This window comes from Hemitrygon akajei, chromosome 8, assembly GCF_048418815.1.
Source record: "Hemitrygon akajei chromosome 8, sHemAka1.3, whole genome shotgun sequence".
Taxonomy (NCBI): Eukaryota; Metazoa; Chordata; class Chondrichthyes; order Myliobatiformes; family Dasyatidae; genus Hemitrygon; species Hemitrygon akajei.
The window spans coordinates 116927030-116950156 of record NC_133131.1 but is presented as its reverse complement, the minus strand read 5'-3'; positions in this window follow the sequence as shown (position 1 = coordinate 116950156).

The window sequence follows — 23127 nt, the reverse complement described above, 5'->3', positions numbered from 1 at the left end:
AGGGGAACACGGATCACAGAGCCTTGGTCATGGGAGACAGGAACACAGAACACAGAGCCTTGGTGTTGGGAGACAGGAACGCGGAACACAGTGCCTAGGGGTTGGGAGACTGGAACACGGAATACGGAGCCTTTTTCTTGGGAGACCGGAACGCAGAACACAGAGCCTTGGTCTTGGGAGACGGGAACACAGAACACAGAACCTTGGTCTTTGGAGACGGGAACACGGAACACAAAGCCTTGTTCTTGGGAGACAGGAAAGCGGAACACAGAACCTTGGGCTTTGGAGACGGGAACACAGAACACAGAGCCTTGGTCTTGGGAGACGGGAACACGGATCACAAAGCCTTGGTCATGGTAGACAGGAACACAGAACACAGAGCCTTGGTGTTGGGAGACAGGAACGCGGAACACAGTGCCTAGGGGTTGGGAGACTGGAACACGGAATACGGAGCCTTGTTCTTGGGAGACCGGAACGCAGAACACAGAGCCTTGGTCTTGGGAGACGGGAACACAGAACACAGAATCTTGGTCTTGGGAGACGGGAACGCAGAACACAGAGCCTTGGTCTTGGGAGATAGGAACGCGGAACACAGAGCCTTGGTCTTGGGAGACGGGAACACATTTCACAGAGCCTTGGTCTTGGGAGACGGGAACACGGATCACAGAGCCTTGGTCTTGGGAGACGGGAACACAGGTCACAGAGCCTTGGTCTTGGGAGACAGGAACATGGAACACAGAGCCTTGGTCTTGGGAGACAGGAACACGGAACTCAGAGCCTTGGTCTTGGGAGACAGGATCGCGGAACACAGAGCCTTGGTCTTGGGAGACGGGAACACACGTCACAGAGCCTTGGTCTTGGGAGACGGGAACACGGAACACAGAGCCTTGGTCTTGGGAGACGGGAGCACAGGTCACAGAGCCTAGGTCTTGGGAGACAGGAACACGGAACACAGAGCCTTGGCCTTGAAAGACGGGAACACAGAACACAGAGCCTTGGCCTTGGGAGACGGGAACTCAGAACACAGAGCCTTGGGCTTGGGAGACGGAAACACGGAACACAGAGCTTTGGTCTTGAGAGACGGGAACATGGAACACAGAGCCTTGGTCTTTGGAGACGGGAACACGGAACACAAAGCCTTTGTCTTGGGAGACGGGAACGCAGAACACAGACCTTTGGGCTTGGGAGAAGTGAACACGGAACACAGAGCCTTGGTCTTGGGAGACAGGAACACGGAACACAGAGCCTTGGTCTTGGTAGACGGGAACACGGAACGCAGAGCCTTGTTCTTGGGAGACGGGAACGCGGAATACAGAGCCTTGGTCTTGGGAGACGGGAACGCAGAACACAACGCCTTGGTCTTGGGAGGCAGGAACGCGGAATACAGAGCCTTGGTCTTGGGAGACGGGAACACAGTTCACAGAACCTTGTTCTTGGGAGACGGGAACGCGGAATACAGAGCTTTGGTCTTGGGAGACGGGAATGCGGAGCACAGCGACTTGGTCTTAGGAGACAGGAAGACGGAACACAGAGCCTTGGCGTTGGGAGACGGGAACTCAGAAAACTGAGCCTTGTTCTTGGGAGACGGGAACACGGAACACAGAGCCTTGGTCTTTGGAGACGGGAACACGGATCACAAAGCCTTGGTCATGGGAGAAGGGAACGCATAACACAAAGCCTTGGTCTTGGGAGACAGGAACGCGGAACACAGAGCCTTGGGCTTGGGAGACGGGAACGCAGAACACAAAGCCTTGGTCTTGGGAGACAGGAATGCGGAACAGAGCCTTGGGCTTGGGAGACTGGAACGCGGAACACAGAGCCTTGGGCTTGGGAGACGGGAACGCAGAACACAGAGCTTTGGTCTTGAGAGACGGGAACATGGAACACAGAGCCTTGGTCTTTGGAGACGGGAACACGGAACACAAAGCCTTTGTCTTGGGAGAAGGGAACGCATAACACAAAGACTTGGTTTTGGTACTCGTGAACACGGAACACAGAGCCTTGGTCTTGGGAGACAGGATCACGGAACACAAAGCCTTGATCTTGGGAGACAGCAACGCAGAACACAGAGCCTTGGGCTTGGGAGACGGGAACGCAGAACACAGACCTTTGGGCTTGGGAGAAGTGAACACGGAACACAGAGCCTTGGTCTTGGGAGACAGGAACACGGAACACAGAGCCTTGGTCTTGGTAGACGGGAACACGGAACGCAGAGCCTTGTTCTTGGGAGACGGGAACGCGGAATACAGAGCCCTGGTCTTGGGAGACGGGAACGCAGAACACAACGCCTTGGTCTTGGGAGGCAGGAACGCGGAATACAGAGCCTTGGCCTTGGGAGACGGGAACTCAGAACACAGAGCCTTTGTCTTGGCAGTCAGGAACGCGGAACACAGAGCCTTGGGCTTGGGAGACTGGATTGCGGAACACAGAGCCTTGGGCTTGGGAGACGGGAATGCAGAACACAGAGCTTTGGTCTTGGGAGAAGTGAACACGGAACACAGAGCCTTGGTCTTGGGAGACAGGAACACGGAACACAGAGCCTTGGGCTTGAGAGACGGGAACACAGAACACAGAGCCTTGGTCTTTTGCAGAGGGGAACACGGAACACAGAGACTTGGTCTTGGGAGACGGGAACTCAGAACACAACACCTTGGTCTTGGGAGACAGGAATGCGGAACACAGAGCTTTGGACTTGGGAGACGGGAATGCGGAACACAGAGACTTGGTCTTGGGAGACAGGAACGCGGAACACAGAGCCTTGGGCTTGGGAGACTGGATTGCGGAACACAGAGCCTTGGGCTTGGGAGACGGGAATGCAGAACACAGACCTTTGGTCTTTGGAGAAGTGAACACGGAACACAGAGCCTTGGTCTTGGGAGACAGGAACACGGAACACAGAGCCTTGGTCTTGGGAGACGGGAACACGGAATGCAGAGCCTTGTTCTTGGGAGACGGGAACGCGGAATACAGAGCCTTGGTCTTGGGAGACGGGACACAGAACACTGAGCCTTGGTCTTGGGAGACGGGAACAGGGAACACTGAGCTTTGGTCTTGGGAGACGGCAACGCGGAACACTGAGCCTTGGTCTTCGGAGACAGGAACGCGGAACACAGAGCCTTGGGCTTGGGACGCGGGAACACGGAACACAGAGCCTTGGTCTTGGGAGACGGGAACGCAGAACACAGAACCTTGTTCTTGGGAGACCGGAACAGGGAACACAGAGCCTTGGTCTTGGGAGACGGGAACACGGAATACAGAGCCTTGGGCTTGGGAGACGGGAACACGGAACACAGAGCCTTGGTCTTGGGAGACGGGAACGCAGAACACAGAACCTTGGTCTTGGGAGACAGGAACGCGGAACTCAGAGCCATGATCTTGGGAGACGGGAAAGCAGAACACAAAGCCTTGGTTTTGGGCAATAGGAACGCGGAACACAGAGCTTTGGGCTTGTGAGACGGGAACGCAGAACACAGAGCCTTTGTCTTGGGAGACGGGAACACAGATCACAGAGCCTTGCTCTTGGGAGACGGGAACACAGAACACAGAGCCTTGTTCTTGGGAGACGGGAACGCGGAACACAGAGCCTTAGTCTTGGGAGATGGGATCGCAGAACACAACGCCTTGGTCTTGTGAGTCAGGAACGCGGAACACAGAGCCTTGGTCTTGGGAGACAGGATCGCTGAACACAGAGCCTTGGTCTTGGGAGACGTGAACTCAGAACACAGAGCCTTGGTCTTGGCAGACAGGAACGCGGTACACAGAGCCTTGGGCTTGCGAGACGGGAACTCAGAACACTGAGCCTTGGTCTTTGGAGATGGGAACACGGAACACAAAGCCTTGGTCTTGGAAGACAGGAACGCGGAACAAAGAGCCTTGGTCTTGGGGGACAGGAACACGGAACACAGAGCCTTGGGCTTGGGAGACTGGAATGCGGAACACAGAGCCTTGGTCTTGAGAGACGGGAACGCAGAACACAAAGCCTTGGTCTTGGGAGACAGGAACGCGGAACAAAGAGCCTTGGTCTTGGGAGACAGGAACACGGAACACAGAGCCTTGGGCTTGGGAGACTGGAATGCGGAACACAGAGCCTTGGTCTTGGGAGACGGGAACGCAGAACACAAAGCCTTGGTCTTGGGAGACTGGAATGCAGAACACAGAGCTTTGGTCTTGGGAGAAGTGAACATGGAACACAGAGCCTTGGTCTTGGGAGACAGGAACACGGAACACAGAGCCTTGGTCTTGGGAGACAGGAACACGGAACGCAGAGCCTTGTTCTTGGGCGACAGGAACGCGGAATACAGAGCCTTGGTCTTGGGAGATGGAAACGCAGAACACAACGCCTTGGTCTTGGGAGGCAGGAACGCGGAACACATAGCCTTGGTCTTGGGAGACAGGTACACGGAACACAGAGCCTTGGTCTTCGGAGACGGGAACACTGAACAAAGAGCCTTGATCTTGGGTGACGGGAGCGCATAACTCAGAGCCTTGGTCTTGGGAGACAGGAACGCGGATCACAGTGCTTTGGTCTTCGGAGACGGGAACGCAGAACACAGAGCCTTGGTCTTGGGAACAGGAACAAGGATCACAGAGCCTTGTTCTTGGGAGACGGGACACAGAACACTGAGCCTTGCTCTTGGGAGACGGGAACAGGGAACACTGAGCTTTAGTCCTGGGAGACGGCAACGCGGAACACTGAGCCTTGGTCTTTGGAGAAAGGAACAGGGAACACAGAGGGTTGGTCTTGGGAGACAGGAACACAGAACACAGAGCCTTGGTCTTGGGAGACGGGAACACAGAACACAGAGCCTTGGTCTTTGGAGACGGGAACAGGGAACACTGAGCCTTCGTCTTGGGAGACCGGAACAGGGAACACAGAGCCTTGGTCTTAGGAGACGGGAAAGCGGAACACAGAGCCTTGGTCTTGGGAGACGGGAACACAGGTCACAGAGACTTGGTCTTGGGAGACGGGAACTCGGAGCACAGAGCCTTGGTCTTGGGAGACGAGAACACGGAACACAGAGCCTTGGTCTTGGGAGACAGGAACACGGATCACAGAGCCTAGGTCATGGGAGCTGGGAACACAGAACACAGAGCCTTGGTCTTGGGAGACGGGATCAGGGAACACTGAGCCTTGCTCTTGGGAGACTGGAACAGGAAACCCAGAGCCTTGGCCTTAGGAGACGGGAACGCGGAACCCAGAGCCTTGGTCTTGAGAGACGGAAACACGGAACACAGAGCCTTGGACTTGGCAGACGGGAACACGGATCACAGAGCCTTGGTATTGGGAGACAGGAACACGGAACACAAAGCCTTGGCCTTGGGAGACGGGAACTCAGAACACAACCCCTTGGTCTTGGGAGACAGGAATGCGGAACACAGAGCCTTGGGCTTGGGAGACGGGAACGCAGAACACAGAGCCTTTGTCTTGGGAGACAGGAACGCAGAACACAACACCTTGGTCTTGGGAGGCAGGAATGCGGAACACAGAGCTTTGGACTTGGGAGACGGGAATGCGGAACACAGAGCCTTGGTCTTGGGAGACAGGAACACGGAACACAGATCCTTGGGCTTGAGAGACGGGAACACAGAACACAGAGCCTTTGTCTTTTGCAGAGGGGAACACGGAACACAGAGCCTTGGTCTTGGGAGACAGGAACACGGAACACAAAGCCTTGGCCTTGGGAGACGGGAACTCAGAACACAACACCTTGGTCTTGGGAGACAGGAATGCGGAACACAGAGCCTTGGGCTTGAGAGACGGGAACGCAGAACACAGAGCCTTGGTCTTTTGCAGACGGGAACATGGAACACAGAGCCTTGGACTTGGGAGACGGGAACACGGATCACAGAGCCTTGGTCTTGGGAGACGGGAACTCAGAACACTGAGCCTTGGTCTTGGGAGACGGGAACACGGAACACAAATCCTTAGTCTTTGGAGACGGGAACACGGAACACAGAGCCTTGGGCTTAGGAGACGGGAACGCAGAACACAAAGCCTTGGTCTTGGGAGACAGGAACGCGGAACACAGAGCCTTGGGCTTGGGAGACTGGATTGCGGAACACAGAGCCTTGGGCTTGGGAGACGGGAATGCAGAACACAAAGCTTTCGTCTTGGGAGACAGGAACACGGAACACAGAGCCTTGGTCTTGGGAGACGGGAACACGGAATGCAGAGCCTTGTTCTTGGGAGACGGGAACGCGGAATACAGAGCCTTGGTCTTGGGAGACGGGAAACAGAACACTAAGCCTTGGTCTTGGGAGACGGGAACAGGGAACACTGAGCTTTGGTCTTGGGAGACGGCAACGCGGAACACTGAGCCTTGGTCTTGGGAGACAGGAACGCGGAACACAGAGCCTTGGTCTTGGGACGCGGGAACACGGAACACAGAGCCTTGGTCTTGGGAGACGGGAACGCAGAACACAGAACCTTGGTCTTGGGAGACCGGAACAGGGAACACAGAGCCTTGGTCTTGGGAGACGGGAACACGGAACACAGAGCCTTGGGCTTGGGAGACGGGAACACGGAACACAGAGCCTTGGTCTTGGGAGACGGGAACGCAGAACACAGAACCTTGGTCTTGGGAGACAGGAACGCGGAACTCAGAGCCATGATCTTGGGAGACGGGAACGCGGAACACAGAGCCTTGGTCTTGGGAGATGGGATCGCAGAACACAACGCCTTGGTCTTGTGAGTCAGGAACGCGGAACACAGAGCCTTGGTCTTGGGAGACGGGATCGCAGAACACAGAGCCTTGGTCTTGAGAGACGTGAACTCAGAACAAAGAGCCTTGGTCTTGGCAGACAGGAACGCGGTACACAGAGCCTTGGTATTGGGAGACAGGAACACGGAACACAAAGCCTTGGCCTTGGGAGACGGGAACTCAGAACACAACCCCTTGGTCTTGGGAGACAGGAATGCGGAACACAGAGCCTTGGGCTTGGGAGACGGGAACGCAGAACACAGAGCCTTTGTCTTGGGAGACAGGAACGCAGAACACAACACCTTGGTCTTGGGAGGCAGGAATGCGGAACACAGAGCTTTGGACTTGGGAGACGGGAATGCGGAACACAGAGCCTTGGTCTTGGGAGACAGGAACACGGAACACAGATCCTTGGGCTTGAGAGACGGGAACACAGAACACAGAGCCTTTGTCTTTTGCAGAGGGGAACACGGAACACAGAGCCTTGGTCTTGGGAGACAGGAACACGGAACACAAAGCCTTGGCCTTGGGAGACGGGAACTCAGAACACAACACCTTGGTCTTGGGAGACAGGAATGCGGAACACAGAGCCTTGGGCTTGAGAGACGGGAACGCAGAACACAGAGCCTTGGTCTTTTGCAGACGGGAACATGGAACACAGAGCCTTGGACTTGGGAGACGGGAACACGGATCACAGAGCCTTGGTCTTGGGAGACGGGAACTCAGAACACTGAGCCTTGGTCTTGGGAGACGGGAACACGGAACACAAATCCTTAGTCTTTGGAGACGGGAACACGGAACACAGAGCCTTGGGCTTAGGAGACGGGAACGCAGAACACAAAGCCTTGGTCTTGGGAGACAGGAACGCGGAACACAGAGCCTTGGGCTTGGGAGACTGGATTGCGGAACACAGAGCCTTGGGCTTGGGAGACGGGAATGCAGAACACAAAGCTTTCGTCTTGGGAGACAGGAACACGGAACACAGAGCCTTGGTCTTGGGAGACGGGAACACGGAATGCAGAGCCTTGTTCTTGGGAGACGGGAATGCAGAACACAAAGCTTTCGTCTTGGGAGACAGGAACACGGAACACAGAGCCTTGGTCTTGGGAGACGGGAACACGGAATGCAGAGCCTTGTTCTTGGGAGACGGGAACGCGGAACACAGAGCCTTAGTCTTGGGAGATGGGATCGCAGAACACAACGCCTTGGTCTTGTGAGTCAGGAACGCGGAACACAGAGCCTTGGTCTTGGGAGACAGGATCGCTGAACACAGAGCCTTGGTCTTGGGAGACGTGAACTCAGAACACAGAGCCTTGGTCTTGGCAGACAGGAACGCGGTACACAGAGCCTTGGGCTTGCGAGACGGGAACTCAGAACACTGAGCCTTGGTCTTTGGAGATGGGAACACGGAACACAAAGCCTTGGTCTTGGGAGACAGGAACGCGGAACAAAGAGCCTTGGTCTTGGGGGACAGGAACACGGAACACAGAGCCTTGGGCTTGGGAGACTGGAATGCGGAACACAGAGCCTTGGTCTTGAGAGACGGGAACGCAGAAAACAAAGCCTTGGTCTTGGGAGACAGGAACGCGGAACAAAGAGCCTTGGTCTTGGGAGACAGGAACACGGAACACAGAGCCTTGGGCTTGGGAGACTGGAATGCGGAACACAGAGCCTTGGTCTTGGGAGACGGGAACGCAGAACACAAAGCCTTGGTCTTGGGAGACTGGAATGCAGAACACAGAGCTTTGGTCTTGGGAGAAGTGAACATGGAACACAGAGCCTTGGTCTTGGGAGACAGGAACACGGAACACAGAGCCTTGGTCTTGGGAGACAGGAACACGGAACGCAGAGCCTTGTTCTTGGGCGACAGGAACGCGGAATACAGAGCCTTGGTCTTGGGAGATGGAAACGCAGAACACAACGCCTTGGTCTTGGGAGGCAGGAACGCGGAACACATAGCCTTGGTCTTGGGAGACAGGTACACGGAACACAGAGCCTTGGTCTTCGGAGACGGGAACACTGAACAAAGAGCCTTGATCTTGGGTGACGGGAGCGCATAACTCAGAGCCTTGGTCTTGGGAGACAGGAACGCGGATCACAGTGCTTTGGTCTTCGGAGACGGGAACGCAGAACACAGAGCCTTGGTCTTGGGAACAGGAACAAGGATCACAGAGCCTTGTTCTTGGGAGACGGGACACAGAACACTGAGCCTTGCTCTTGGGAGACGGGAACAGGGAACACTGAGCTTTAGTCCTGGGAGACGGCAACGCGGAACACTGAGCCTTGGTCTTTGGAGAAAGGAACAGGGAACACAGAGGGTTGGTCTTGGGAGACAGGAACACAGAACACAGAGCCTTGGTCTTGGGAGACGGGAACACAGAACACAGAGCCTTGGTCTTTGGAGACGGGAACAGGGAACACTGAGCCTTCGTCTTGGGAGACCGGAACAGGGAACACAGAGCCTTGGTCTTAGGAGACGGGAAAGCGGAACACAGAGCCTTGGTCTTGGGAGACGGGAACACAGGTCACAGAGACTTGGTCTTGGGAGACGGGAACTCGGAGCACAGAGCCTTGGTCTTGGGAGACGAGAACACGGAACACAGAGCCTTGGTCTTGGGAGACAGGAACACGGATCACAGAGCCTAGGTCATGGGAGCTGGGAACACAGAACACAGAGCCTTGGTCTTGGGAGACGGGATCAGGGAACACTGAGCCTTGCTCTTGGGAGACTGGAACAGGAAACCCAGAGCCTTGGCCTTAGGAGACGGGAACGCGGAACCCAGAGCCTTGGTCTTGAGAGACGGAAACACGGAACACAGAGCCTTGGACTTGGCAGACGGGAACACGGATCACAGAGCCTTGGTATTGGGAGACAGGAACACGGAACACAAAGCCTTGGCCTTGGGAGACGGGAACTCAGAACACAACCCCTTGGTCTTGGGAGACAGGAATGCGGAACACAGAGCCTTGGGCTTGGGAGACGGGAACGCAGAACACAGAGCCTTTGTCTTGGGAGACAGGAACGCAGAACACAACACCTTGGTCTTGGGAGGCAGGAATGCGGAACACAGAGCTTTGGACTTGGGAGACGGGAATGCGGAACACAGAGCCTTGGTCTTGGGAGACAGGAACACGGAACACAGATCCTTGGGCTTGAGAGACGGGAACACAGAACACAGAGCCTTTGTCTTTTGCAGAGGGGAACACGGAACACAGAGCCTTGGTCTTGGGAGACAGGAACACGGAACACAAAGCCTTGGCCTTGGGAGACGGGAACTCAGAACACAACACCTTGGTCTTGGGAGACAGGAATGCGGAACACAGAGCCTTGGGCTTGAGAGACGGGAACGCAGAACACAGAGCCTTGGTCTTTTGCAGACGGGAACATGGAACACAGAGCCTTGGACTTGGGAGACGGGAACACGGATCACAGAGCCTTGGTCTTGGGAGACGGGAACTCAGAACACTGAGCCTTGGTCTTGGGAGACGGGAACACGGAACACAAATCCTTAGTCTTTGGAGACGGGAACACGGAACACAGAGCCTTGGGCTTAGGAGACGGGAACGCAGAACACAAAGCCTTGGTCTTGGGAGACAGGAACGCGGAACACAGAGCCTTGGGCTTGGGAGACTGGATTGCGGAACACAGAGCCTTGGGCTTGGGAGACGGGAATGCAGAACACAAAGCTTTCGTCTTGGGAGACAGGAACACGGAACACAGAGCCTTGGTCTTGGGAGACGGGAACACGGAATGCAGAGCCTTGTTCTTGGGAGACGGGAACGCGGAATACAGAGCCTTGGTCTTGGGAGACGGGAAACAGAACACTAAGCCTTGGTCTTGGGAGACGGGAACAGGGAACACTGAGCTTTGGTCTTGGGAGACGGCAACGCGGAACACTGAGCCTTGGTCTTGGGAGACAGGAACGCGGAACACAGAGCCTTGGTCTTGGGACGCGGGAACACGGAACACAGAGCCTTGGTCTTGGGAGACGGGAACGCAGAACACAGAACCTTGGTCTTGGGAGACCGGAACAGGGAACACAGAGCCTTGGTCTTGGGAGACGGGAACACGGAACACAGAGCCTTGGGCTTGGGAGACGGGAACACGGAACACAGAGCCTTGGTCTTGGGAGACGGGAACGCAGAACACAGAACCTTGGTCTTGGGAGACAGGAACGCGGAACTCAGAGCCATGATCTTGGGAGACGGGAACGCGGAACACAGAGCCTTGGTCTTGGGAGATGGGATCGCAGAACACAACGCCTTGGTCTTGTGAGTCAGGAACGCGGAACACAGAGCCTTGGTCTTGGGAGACGGGATCGCAGAACACAGAGCCTTGGTCTTGAGAGACGTGAACTCAGAACAAAGAGCCTTGGTCTTGGCAGACAGGAACGCGGTACACAGAGCCTTGGTATTGGGAGACAGGAACACGGAACACAAAGCCTTGGCCTTGGGAGACGGGAACTCAGAACACAACCCCTTGGTCTTGGGAGACAGGAATGCGGAACACAGAGCCTTGGGCTTGGGAGACGGGAACGCAGAACACAGAGCCTTTGTCTTGGGAGACAGGAACGCAGAACACAACACCTTGGTCTTGGGAGGCAGGAATGCGGAACACAGAGCTTTGGACTTGGGAGACGGGAATGCGGAACACAGAGCCTTGGTCTTGGGAGACAGGAACACGGAACACAGATCCTTGGGCTTGAGAGACGGGAACACAGAACACAGAGCCTTTGTCTTTTGCAGAGGGGAACACGGAACACAGAGCCTTGGTCTTGGGAGACAGGAACACGGAACACAAAGCCTTGGCCTTGGGAGACGGGAACTCAGAACACAACACCTTGGTCTTGGGAGACAGGAATGCGGAACACAGAGCCTTGGGCTTGAGAGACGGGAACGCAGAACACAGAGCCTTGGTCTTTTGCAGACGGGAACATGGAACACAGAGCCTTGGACTTGGGAGACGGGAACACGGATCACAGAGCCTTGGTCTTGGGAGACGGGAACTCAGAACACTGAGCCTTGGTCTTGGGAGACGGGAACACGGAACACAAATCCTTAGTCTTTGGAGACGGGAACACGGAACACAGAGCCTTGGGCTTAGGAGACGGGAACGCAGAACACAAAGCCTTGGTCTTGGGAGACAGGAACGCGGAACACAGAGCCTTGGGCTTGGGAGACTGGATTGCGGAACACAGAGCCTTGGGCTTGGGAGACGGGAATGCAGAACACAAAGCTTTCGTCTTGGGAGACAGGAACACGGAACACAGAGCCTTGGTCTTGGGAGACGGGAACACGGAATGCAGAGCCTTGTTCTTGGGAGACGGGAACGCGGAACACTGAGCCTTGGTCTTGGGAGACGGGAAACAGAACACTAAGCCTTGGTCTTGGGAGACGGGAACAGGGAACACTGAGCTTTGGTCTTGGGAGACGGCAACGCGGAACACTGAGCCTTGGTCTTGGGAGACAGGAACGCGGAACACAGAGCCTTGGTCTTGGGACGCGGGAACACGGAACACAGAGCCTTGGTCTTGGGAGACGGGAACGCAGAACACAGAACCTTGGTCTTGGGAGACCGGAACAGGGAACACAGAGCCTTGGTCTTGGGAGACGGGAACACGGAACACAGAGCCTTGGGCTTGGGAGACGGGAACACGGAACACAGAGCCTTGGTCTTGGGAGACGGGAACGCAGAACACAGAACCTTGGTCTTGGGAGACAGGAACGCGGAACTCAGAGCCATGATCTTGGGAGACGGGAACGCGGAACACAGAGCCTTGGTCTTGGGAGATGGGATCGCAGAACACAACGCCTTGGTCTTGTGAGTCAGGAACGCGGAACACAGAGCCTTGGTCTTGGGAGACGGGATCGCAGAACACAGAGCCTTGGTCTTGAGAGACGTGAACTCAGAACACAGAGCCTTGGTCTTGGCAGACAGGAACGCGGTACACAGAGCCTTGGGCTTGCGAGACGGGAACTCAGAACACTGAGCCTTGGTCTTGTGAGTCAGGAACGCAGAACACAGAGCCTTGGTCTTTGGAGACGGGAACACGGAACACAAAGCCTTGGTCTTGGGAGACGTGAACTCAGAACACAGAGCCTTGGTCTTGGGAGACAGGAACACGGAACACAGAGCCTTGTGCTTGGGAGACTGGAATGCGGAACACAGAGCCTTGGTCTTGGGAGATGGGAACGCAGAACACAAAGCCTTGGTCTTGGGAGACAGGAACGCGGAACACAGAGCCTTGGGCTTGGGAGACTGGAATGCAGAACACAGAGCTTTGGTCTTGGGAAAAGTGAACACGGAACACAGAGCCTTGGTCTTGGGAGACAGGAACACGGAACACAGAGCCTTGGTCTTGGGAGGCAGGAACGCGGAACGCAGAGCCATGATCTTGGGAGACGGGAAAGCAGAACACAAAGCCTTGGTTTTGGGCAATAGGAACGCGGAACACAGAGCTTTGGGCTTGTGAGACGGGAACGCAGAACACAGAGCCTTTGTCTTGGGAGACGGGAACACAGATCACAGAGCCTTGCTCTTGGGAGACGGGAACACAGAACACAGAGCCTTGTTCTTGGGAGACGGGAACGCGGAACACAGAGCCTTAGTCTTGGGAGATGGGATCGCAGAACACAACGCCTTGGTCTTGTGAGTCAGGAACGCGGAACACAGAGCCTTGGTCTTGGGAGACAGGATCGCTGAACACAGAGCCTTGGTCTTGGGAGACGTGAACTCAGAACACAGAGCCTTGGTCTTGGCAGACAGGAACGCGGTACACAGAGCCTTGGGCTTGCGAGACGGGAACTCAGAACACTGAGCCTTGGTCTTTGGAGATGGGAACACGGAACACAAAGCCTTGGTCTTGGGAGACAGGAACGCGGAACAAAGAGCCTTGGTCTTGGGGGACAGGAACACGGAACACAGAGCCTTGGGCTTGGGAGACTGGAATGCGGAACACAGAGCCTTGGTCTTGAGAGACGGGAACGCAGAACACAAAGCCTTGGTCTTGGGAGACAGGAACGCGGAACAAAGAGCCTTGGTCTTGGGAGACAGGAACACGGAACACAGAGCCTTGGGCTTGGGAGACTGGAATGCGGAACACAGAGCCTTGGTCTTGGGAGACGGGAACGCAGAACACAAAGCCTTGGTCTTGGGAGACTGGAATGCAGAACACAGAGCTTTGGTCTTGGGAGAAGTGAACATGGAACACAGAGCCTTGGTCTTGGGAGACAGGAACACGGAACACAGAGCCTTGGTCTTGGGAGACAGGAACACGGAACGCAGAGCCTTGTTCTTGGGCGACAGGAACGCGGAATACAGAGCCTTGGTCTTGGGAGATGGAAACGCAGAACACAACGCCTTGGTCTTGGGAGGCAGGAACGCGGAACACATAGCCTTGGTCTTGGGAGACAGGTACACGGAACACAGAGCCTTGGTCTTCGGAGACGGGAACACTGAACAAAGAGCCTTGATCTTGGGTGACGGGAGCGCATAACTCAGAGCCTTGGTCTTGGGAGACAGGAACGCGGATCACAGTGCTTTGGTCTTCGGAGACGGGAACGCAGAACACAGAGCCTTGGTCTTGGGAACAGGAACAAGGATCACAGAGCCTTGTTCTTGGGAGACGGGACACAGAACACTGAGCCTTGCTCTTGGGAGACGGGAACAGGGAACACTGAGCTTTGGTCCTGGGAGACGGCAACGCGGAACACTGAGCCTTGGTCTTTGGAGAAAGGAACAGGGAACACAGAGGGTTGGTCTTGGGAGACAGGAACACAGAACACAGAGCCTTGGTCTTGGGAGACGGGAACACAGAACACAGAGCCTTGGTCTTTGGAGACGGGAACAGGGAACACTGAGCCTTCGTCTTGGGAGACCGGAACAGGGAACACAGAGCCTTGGTCTTAGGAGACGGGAAAGCGGAACACAGAGCCTTGGTCTTGGGAGACGGGAACACAGGTCACAGAGACTTGGTCTTGGGAGACGGGAACTCGGAGCACAGAGTCTTGGTCTTGGGAGACGAGAACACGGAACACAGAGCCTTGGTCTTGGGAGACAGGAACACGGATCACAGAGCCTAGGTCATGGGAGCTGGGAACACAGAACACAGAGCCTTGGTCTTGGGAGACGGGATCAGGGAACACTGAGCCTTGCTCTTGGGAGACTGGAACAGGAAACCCAGAGCCTTGGCCTTAGGAGACGGGAACGCGGAACCCAGAGCCTTGGTCTTGAGAGACGGGAACACGGAACACAGAGCCTTGGACTTGGCAGACGGGAACACGGATCACAGAGCCTTGGTATTGGGAGACAGGAACACGGAACACAAAGCCTTGGCCTTGGGAGACGGGAACTCAGAACACAACCCCTTGGTCTTGGGAGACAGGAATGCGGAACACAGAGCCTTGGGCTTGGGAGACGGGAACGCAGAACACAGAGCCTTTGTCTTGGGAGACAGGAACGCAGAACACAACACCTTGGTCTTGGGAGGCAGGAATGCGGAACACAGAGCTTTGGACTTGGGAGACGGGAATGCGGAACACAGAGCCTTGGTCTTGGGAGACAGGAACACGGAACACAGATCCTTGGGCTTGAGAGACGGGAACACAGAACACAGAGCCTTTGTCTTTTGCAGAGGGGAACACGGAACACAGAGCCTTGGTCTTGGGAGACAGGAACACGGAACACAAAGCCTTGGCCTTGGGAGACGGGAACTCAGAACACAACACCTTGGTCTTGGGAGACAGGAATGCGGAACACAGAGCCTTGGGCTTGAGAGACGGGAACGCAGAACACAGAGCCTTGGTCTTTTGCAGACGGGAACATGGAACACAGAGCCTTGGACTTGGGAGACGGGAACACGGATCACAGAGCCTTGGTCTTGGGAGACGGGAACTCAGAACACTGAGCCTTGGTCTTGGGAGACGGGAACACGGAACACAAATCCTTAGTCTTTGGAGACGGGAACACGGAACACAGAGCCTTGGGCTTAGGAGACGGGAACGCAGAACACAAAGCCTTGGTCTTGGGAGACAGGAACGCGGAACACAGAGCCTTGGGCTTGGGAGACTGGATTGCGGAACACAGAGCCTTGGGCTTGGGAGACGGGAATGCAGAACACAAAGCTTTCGTCTTGGGAGACAGGAACACGGAACACAGAGCCTTGGTCTTGGGAGACGGGAACACGGAATGCAGAGCCTTGTTCTTGGGAGACGGGAACGCGGAATACAGAGCCTTGGTCTTGGGAGACGGGAAACAGAACACTAAGCCTTGGTCTTGGGAGACGGGAACAGGGAACACTGAGCTTTGGTCTTGGGAGACGGCAACGCGGAACACTGAGCCTTGGTCTTGGGAGACAGGAACGCGGAACACAGAGCCTTGGTCTTGGGACGCGGGAACACGGAACACAGAGCCTTGGTCTTGGGAGACGGGAACGCAGAACACAGAACCTTGGTCTTGGGAGACCGGAACAGGGAACACAGAGCCTTGGTCTTGGGAGACGGGAACACGGAACACAGAGCCTTGGGCTTGGGAGACGGGAACACGGAACACAGAGCCTTGGTCTTGGGAGACGGGAACGCAGAACACAGAACCTTGGTCTTGGGAGACAGGAACGCGGAACTCAGAGCCATGATCTTGGGAGACGGGAACGCGGAACACAGAGCCTTGGTCTTGGGAGATGGGATGGCAGAACACAACGCCTTGGTCTTGTGAGTCAGGAACGCGGAACACAGAGCCTTGGTCTTGGGAGACGGGATCGCAGAACACAGAGCCTTGGTCTTGAGAGACGTGAACTCAGAACACAGAGCCTTGGTCTTGGCAGACAGGAACGCGGTACACAGAGCCTTGGGCTTGCGAGACGGGAACTCAGAACACTGAGCCTTGGTCTTTGGAGACGGGAACACGGAACACAAAGCCTTGGTCTTGGGAGACAGGAACGCGAAACAAAGAGCCTTGGTCTTGGGAGACAGGAACACGGAACACAGAGCCTTGGGCTTGGGAGACTGGAATGCGGAACACAGAGCCTTGGTCTTGGGAGATGGGAACGCAGAACACAAAGCCTTGGTCTTGGGAGACAGGAACGCGGAACACAGAGCCTTGGGCTTGGGAGACTGGAATGCAGAACACAGAGCTTTGGTCTTGGGAAAAGTGAACACGGAACACAGAGCCTTGGTCTTGGGAGACAGGAACACGGAACACAGAGCCTTGGTCTTGGGAGACGGGAACACGGAACGCAGAGCCTTGTTCTTGGGAGACAGGAACGCGGAATACAGAGCCTTGGTCTTGGGAGATGGAAACGCAGAACACAACGCCTTGGACTTGGGAGGCAGGAACGCGGAACGCAGAGCCTTGGCCTTGGGAGAAGGGAACTCAGAACACAGAGCCTTGGTCTTGGGAGACAGGTACACGGAACACAGAGCCTTGGTCTTCGGAGACGGGAACACTGAACAAAGAGCCTTGATCTTGGGTGACGGGAGCGCATAACTCAGAGCCTTGGTCTTGGGAGACAGGAACGCGGATCACAGTGCTTTGGTCTTCGGAGACGGGAACACAGAACACAGAGCCTTGGTCTTGGGAACAGGAACAAGGATCACAGAGCCTTGTTCTTGGGAGACGGGACACAGAACACTGAGCCTTGGTCTTGGGAGACGGGAACAGGGAACACTGAGCTTTGGTCTTGGGAGACGGCAACGCGGAACACTGAGCCTTGGTCTTTGGAGAACGGAACAGGGAACACAGAGGGTTGTTCTTGGGAGACAGGAACACAGAACACAGAGCCTTGGTCTTGGGAGACGGGAACACAGAACACAGAGCCTTGGTCTTTGGAGACGGGAACAGGGAACACTGAGCCTTCGTCTTGGGAGACCGGAACAGGGAACACAGAGCCTTGGTCTTAGGAGACGGGAACGCGGAACACAGAGCCTTGGTCTTGGGAGACGGGAACACAGGTCACAGAGACTTGGTCTTGGGAGACGGGAACACGGAGCACAGAGCCTTGGTCTTGGGAGACGAGAACACGGAACACAGAGCCTTGGTCTTGGGAGACAGGAACACGGATCACAGAGCCTTGGTCATGGGATCCGGGAACACAGAACACAGAGCCTTGGTCTTGGGAGACGGGATCAGGGAACACTGAGCCTTTCTCTTGGGAGACTGGAACAGGGAACCCAGAGCCTTGCCCTTAGGAGACGGGAACGCGGAACCCAGAGACTTGGTCTTGAGAGACGGGAACACGGAACACAGAGCCTTGGACTTGGCAGACGGGAACACGGATCACAGAGCCTTGGTATTGGGAGACAGGAACACGGAACACAAAGCCTTGGCGTTGGGAGACGGGAACTCAGAACACAACCCCTTGGTCTTGGGAGACAGGAATGCGGAACACAGAGCCTTGGGCTTGGGAGACGGGAACGCAGAACACAGAGCCTTTGTCTTGGGAGACAGGAACGCAGAACACAACACCTTGGTCTTGGGAGGCAGGAATGCGGAACACAGAGCTTTGGACTTGGGAGACGGGAATGCGGAACACAGAGCCTTGGTCTTGGGAGACAAGAACACGGAACACAGATCCTTGGGCTTGAGAGACGGGAACACAGAACACAGAGCCTTTGTCTTTTGCAGAGGGGAACACGGAACACAGAGCCTTGGTCTTGGGAGACAGGAACACGGAACACAAAGCCTTGGCCTTGGGAGACGGGAACTCAGAACACAACACCTTGGTCTTGGGAGACAGGAATGCGGAACACAGAGCCTTGGGCTTGAGAGACGGGAACGCAGAACACAGAGCCTTGGTCTTTTGCAGACGGGAACACGGAACACAGAGCCTTGGACTTGGGAGACGGGAACACGGATCACAGAGCCTTGGTCTTGGGAGACGGGAACTCAGAACACTGAGCCTTGGTCTTGGGAGACGGGAACACGGAACACAAATCCTTAGTCTTTGGAGACGGGAACACGGAACACAGAGCCTTGGGCTTAGGAGACGGGAACGCAGAACACAAAGCCTTGGTCTTGGGAGACAGGAACGCGGAACACAGAGCCTTGGGCTTGGGAGACTGGATTGCGGAACACAGAGCCTTGGGCTTGGGAGACGGGAATGCAGAACACAAAGCTTTCGTCTTGGGAGAAGTGAACACGGAACACAGAGCCTTGGTCTTGGGAGACAGGAACACGGAACACAGAGCCTTGGTCTTGGGAGACGGGAACACGGAATGCAGAGCCTTGTTCTTGGGAGACGGGAACGCGGAATACAGAGCCTTGGTCTTGGGAGACGGGAAACAGAACACTAAGCCTTGGTCTTGGGAGACGGGAACAGGGAACACTGAGCTTTGGTCTTGGGAGACGGCAACGCGGAACACTGAGCCTTGGTCTTGGGAGACAGGAACGCGGAACACAGAACCTTGGTCTTGGGAGACCGGAACAGGGAACACAGAGCCTTGGTCTTGGGAGACGGGAACACGGAACACAGAGCCTTGGGCTTGGGAGACGGGAACACGGAACACAGAGCCTTGGTCTTGGGAGACGGGAACGCAGAACACAGAACCTTGGTCTTGGGAGACAGGAACGCCGAACTCAGAGCCATGATCTTGGGAGACGGGAAAGCAGGACACAAAGCCTTGGTGTTGGGAGATAGGAACGCGGAACACAGAGCATTGGGCTTGTGAGACTGGAACGCAGAACACAGAGCCTTTGTCTTGGGAGACGGGAACACAGATCACAGAGCCTTGCTCTTGGGAGACGGGAACACAGAACTCAGAGCCTTGTTCTTGGGAGACGGGAACGCGGAACACAGAGCCTTGGTCTTGGGAGATGGGATCGCAGAACACAACGCCTTGGTCTTGTGAGTCAGGAACGCGGAACACAGAGCCTTGGTCTTGGGAGACGGGATCGCAGAACACAGAGCCTTGGTCTTGAGAGACGTGAACTCAGAACACAGAGCCTTGGTCTTGGCAGACAGGAACGCGGTACACAGAGCCTTGGGCTTGCGAGACGGGAACTCAGAACACTGAGCCTTGGTCTTTGGAGACGGGAACACGGAACACAAAGCCTTGGTCTTGGGAGACAGGAACGCGAAACAAAGAGCCTTGGTCTTGGGAGACAGGAACACGGAACACAGAGCCTTGGGCTTGGGAGACTGGAATGCGGAACACAGAGCCTTGGTCTTGGGAGACGGGAACGCAGAACACAAAGCCTTGGTCTTGGGAGACAGGAACGCGGAACACAGAGCCTTGGGCTTGGGAGACTGGAATGCAGAACACAGAGCTTTGGTCTTGGGAGAAGTGAACACGGAACACAGAGCCTTGGTCTTGGGAGACAGGAACACGGAACACAGAGCCTTGGTCTTGGGAGACGGGAACACGGAACGCAGAGCCTTGTTCTTGGGAGACAGGAACGCGGAATACAGAGCCTTGGTCTTGGGAGATGGAAACGCAGAACACAACGCCTTGGACTTGGGAGGCAGGAACGCGGAACGCAGAGCCTTGGCCTTGGGAGAAGGGAACTCAGAACACAGAGCCTTGGTCTTGGGAGACAGGTACACGGAACACAGAGCCTTGGTCTTCGGAGACGGGAACACTGAACACAGAGTCTTGGTCTTGGGAACAGGAACAGGAACAAGGATCACAGAGCCTTGTTCTTGGGAGACGGGACACAGAACACTGAGCCTTGGTCTTGGGAGACGGGAACAGGGAACACTGAGCTTTGGTCTTGGGAGACGGCAACGCGGAATGACTGAGCCTTGGTCTTTGGAGAACGGAACAGGGAACACAGAGGGTTGGTCTTGGGAGACAGGAACACAGAACACAGAGCCTTGGTCTTGGGAGACGGGAACACAGAACACAGAGCCTTGGTCTTTGGAGACGGGAACAGGGAACACTGAGCCTTCGTCTTGGGAGACCGGAACAGGGAACACAGAGCCTTGGTCTTAGGAGACGGGAACGCGGAACACAGAGCCTTGGTCTTGGGAGACGGGAACGCAGAACACAAAGCCTTGGTCTTGGGAGACAGGAACGCGGAACACAGAGCCTTGGGCTTGGGAGACTGGATTGTGGAACACAGAGCCTTGGGCTTGGGAGACGGGAATGCAGAACACAGAGCTTTGGTCTTGGGAGAAGTGAACATGGAACACAGAGCCTTGGTCTTGGGAGACAGGAACACGGAACACAGAGCCTTGGTCTTGGGAGACGGGAACACAGAACACAGAGCCTTGGTCTTGGGAACAGGAACAAGGATCACAGAGCCTTGTTCTTGGGAGACGGGACACAGAACACTGAGCCTTGGTCTTGGGAGACGGGAACAGGGAACACTGAGCTTTGGTCTTGGGAGACGGCAACGCGGAACACTGAGCCTTGGTCTTTGGAGAACGGAACAGGGAACACAGAGGGTTGGTCTTGGGAGACAGGAACACAGAACACAGAGCCTTGGTCTTGGGAGACGGGAACACAGAACACAGAGCCTTGGTCTTTGGAGACGGGAACAGGGAACACTGAGCCTTCGTCTTGGGAGACCGGAACAGGGAACACAGAGCCTTGGTCTTAGGAGACGGGAACGCGGAACACAGAGCCTTGGTCTTGGGAGACGGGAACACAGGTCACAGAGACTTGGTCTTGGGAGACGGGAACACGGAGCACAGAGCCTTGGTCTTGGGAGACGAGAACACGGAACACAGAGCCTTGGTCTTGGGAGACAGGAACACGGATCACAGAGCCTTGGTCATGGGAGCCGGGAACACAGAACACAGAGCCTTGGTCTTGGGAGACGGGATCAGGGAACACTGAGCCTTGCTCTTGGGAGACTGGAACAGGGAACCCAGAGCCTTGCCCTTAGGAGACGGGAACGCGGAACACAGAGCCTTGGTCTTGGGAGACGGGAACACCAAACACAGAGCCTTGGTCTTTGGAGACGGGAACACGGAACACAAAGCCTTTGTATTGGGAGAAGGGAAAGCAGAACACAAAGCCTTGGTCTTGGGAGACAGGAACGCGGAACACAGAGCCTTGGGCTTGGGAGACGGGAACGCAGAACACAGAGCTTTGGTCTTGGGAGAAGTGAACACGGAACACAGAGCCTTGGGCTTGAGAGACGGAAACACGGAACACAGAGCCTTGGACTTGGGAGACGGGAACACGGATCACAGAGCCTTGGTATTGGGAGACAGGAACACGGAACACAAAGCCTTGGCCTTGGGAGACGGGAACTCAGAACACAACCCCTTGGTCTTGGGAGACAGGAATGCGGAACACAGAGCCTTGGGCTTGAGAGACGGGAACGCAGAACACTGAGCCTTGGTCTTTTGCAGACGGGAACACGGAACACAGAGCCTTGGACTTGGGAGACGGGAACACGGATCACAGAGCCTTGGTCTTGGGAGACGGGAACTCAGAACACTGAGCCTTGGTCTTGGGAGACGGGAACACGGAACACAGATCCTTAGTCTTTGGAGACGGGAACACGGAACACAGAGCCTTGGGCTTGGGAGACGGGAACGCAGAACACAAAGCCTTGGTCTTGGGAGACAGGAACGCGGAACACAGAGCCTTGGGCTTGGGAGACTGGATTGTGGAACACAGAGCCTTGGGCTTGGGAGACGGGAATGCAGAACACAGAGCTTTGGTCTTGGGAGAAGTGAACATGGAACACAGAGCCTTGGTCTTGGGAGACAGGAACACGGAACACAGAGCCTTGGTCTTGGGAGACGGGAACACAGAACACAGAGCCTTGGTCTTGGGAACAGGAACAAGGATCACAGAGCCTTGTTCTTGGGAGACGGGACACAGAACACTGAGCCTTGGTCTTGGGAGACGGGAACAGGGAACACTGAGCTTTGGTCTTGGGAGACGGCAACGCGGAACGCAGAGCCTTGATCTTGGGTGACGGGAGCGCATAACTCAGAGCCTTGGTCTTGGGAGACAGGAACGCGGATCACAGTGCTTTGGTCTTCGGAGACGGGAACACAGAACACAGAGCCTTTGTCTTGGGAACAGGAACAAGGATCACAGAGCCTTGTTCTTGGGAGACCGGACACAGAACACTGAGCCTTGGTCTTGGGAGACGGGAACAGGGAACACTGAGCTTTGGTCTTGGGAGACGGCAACGCGGAACACTGAGCCTTGGTCTTTGGAGAACGGAACAGGGAACACAGAGGGTTGGTCTTGGGAGACAGGAACACAGAACACAGAGCCTTGGTCTTGGGAGACGGGAACACAGAACACAGAGCCTTGGTCTTTGCAGACGGGAACAGGGAACACTGAGCCTTCGTCTTGGGAGACCGGAACAGGGAACACAGAGCCTTGGTCTTAGGAGACGGGAACGCGGAACACAGAGCCTTGGTCTTGGGAGACGGGAACACAGGTCACAGAGACTTGGTCTTGGGAGACGGGAACACGGAGCACAGAGCCTTGGTCTTGGGAGACGAGAACACGGAACACA